Here is a 2,640-nt window from a genome sequence, read left to right as displayed (position 1 = left end):
AATGTTTAAAGTATTTTTTTTTACTTGGAAACATCTTATTTGATTCCTTAGATTCTCCCAAGGCCTTCTGACCTTTACTGCAGAAGGAAGCATTATTCACTAGTTCTTTCATACAGAAATGGGCTACAAAAAGCAGATTAGACTTGAAACACGAGGGAAAGAGAGACTTTGACTTTCACATATCCTTTATTCTACACAATTAAAAAGACATTAAACATATATTGGATGCAAATTTAACATTTGATCCTCATTCCTTCACGAGTGACATTTTTAATCTCAGAAACATTTGTGACCCGTCACAGAAACCAGGGACACAAGTCGGCAGCACAACTATTGAGCAAACTGAGAAAGAAGCATTTTTTTTTTTTTTTTTTTTTAAAAATTGGTGATTTTCGTTTTTTTGCAGAATCTGTTAGTTGAGATCACGAAGAAGCATCCCTGTGTTTTAGGTAGCAGTATTGGTTTATTTAAAAGCGTACATTTTGAGGTTGAAAACGGCTTGTTTTTCTGGGATTCTATCTCGCAGTATGGGCGTGTCATTGTCTGTTTGTATTTCCATACTGGAATCGGATACGCCGGCTTTTGTTTCTTTTGTTATTGCCGCCGCCCTCCAAGGGAAGCGTGGCTACTTATTTATGCAGCGCTCTGGCCAGCTCTAGCTGTTAACAAAATTTAATGAAGATGGACGCCGCAAAGAATATCGCAGACCAGCTGATCCGTGGCCGTTACACTGAAAATGTTTTGAAGTACAACATACGGCTGGATTCTTTAGCTGCGGAAAAAATAGTGGCAGAAAATGCGAATTATTGGACATTTAGAGGCAAACAGACGCATAGTGCAAACTTCTGAGATGGTTACATCCACAAAGAAGAACCCGACAAAGAGAAAAAAACAAAAACCAAAGATGTAAAAAACAAAAACATTATAGTAATGGGGGTTTTGCCAAAAACCCCCATTACTATAATGGGCTTTTTAGATGGTAATGTTAGCATCTGCTATTAATTTGAATAACGCTTCATCTGCTTGAATTGACTGGTGTGAATGACTTAGCTCATGTACACCTTACTATTCTTGAATTGAATGTGACGCTAATAATTTTAGCTAGTTACTACTTAATATTCTTAACAAGGATTTACTAATGTAATAGTAAATGTATCAGATTAAATTCCTACGTAAGTAAAAGTATAAAGTATCCATAGCCGTAAAATGTGCGTTATAAGTCAAAAGTAAAAGTATTTATTGAAGAGTTTAATGTACAGGATTTTTTTAATCCTTTGACTCAAACCAGGTCTAACCACTAACTGAGGTCTAAACCAGGACTATACGGTTATCACAGAATCCTGTTCAAAAAGTCCTAGGGCCCTATCTTGCACCCAGCGCAATTGACTTTGTACACCGACGCATGTGTCATTCCTATTTTGCACCCGCGCAAAGCGCGCTTTTCCCTCCACAGAAGCACGTCCCTAAACTAGTGAATGAACTTGCGCTCCCTGGGCGGTTCAGCGCAAAAAAGGAGGCGTGTTCCAGCGCAAACAATCCCTGGTGCTATTTTGCTGTTCCATTAAACAATTGCGCCACTGACCAGAAAAAACCTAGTCTAAAGTCAGTGGCGCGTTGCGCGTTGTTCATTATGCTATTTTAAGGGCGCATGCTTGACCATAATGTATAGCGTGCACAACGTGCATACACTTTGCTTATGTAATCTACACAGATGCAACAGTTATTTTTGCAAATCATATGTTAATATGTAACACTAAAAAAATATTAACACATGAGATGACGGAAATCATTGTGGTGTGCCACGAAGATGTGAAAAAACCTGTTTAACCGACGCTATTTTGGGTGGGTTTCTCCCATCCCCATACAACACAACTTCTCTGTCTTTCACTGCTCTTACAAGAACATCAGTCTCCTCGGCTGTGAACCGCTCCTGGCGTGCGCCTGGTAAATACGCCATAATAATAGCAATCCATAATGGAACTTGCGCACCTGCTTTTAAAGGGAATGTTGGATGACGCTCTGATTGGTTTATTTCACGTTACGCCCAAACCACACCTATGAATAATGAAGCTACTTCAGACCAACCCATTTTAGATTTGCGCCGGGCGCAAGAGCCATTTATCCCGCCGGGAAAATAGCAACAGCGCCGAGACCCGCCCACAAAGTTACTTGCGCTTTGACACTTGCGTTTCAGATCGTTAAAATAGGGCCCCTAATGTCAAAAAAGATAAATTACTGACATTTACAATGCACATTATCATTATTATTAATAGTATGCGGTCCGATTTTTCCTGTTGCGTCTGTCGTTGCTATGCAACCATGCAGCTTTACAGGGGGTATGGCTTATCTAAATGAGATATAAACAAGCCCTTTTGTCACTCCCAGCAGGTGAGAACAGGCGAGAACTGCAAAATCTTTAGGTCATTTTTCTGCCCTTTGAGCTTTTTTGAGTATAATAAATGAATAACTCAAAATGCCCCAGAACCGACTTGTGTCCCTACTTTCCGTGACTGGTCACATTTGCAAGACTGCCCCCTTGTTATCTTTCTCCATGGGTGAAAAACTGGTCAATCTCAGCTGCCAGAATCCTGATAAGGTCCAGGACAACTGAGCACATCACTCCATTCTTGGAGTCCATGC

Source organism: Chanodichthys erythropterus, chromosome 17 (assembly GCF_024489055.1).
Source record: "Chanodichthys erythropterus isolate Z2021 chromosome 17, ASM2448905v1, whole genome shotgun sequence".
Classification (NCBI taxonomy): domain Eukaryota; kingdom Metazoa; phylum Chordata; class Actinopteri; order Cypriniformes; family Xenocyprididae; genus Chanodichthys; species Chanodichthys erythropterus.
Note: the sequence above shows the minus strand (reverse complement) of the source record.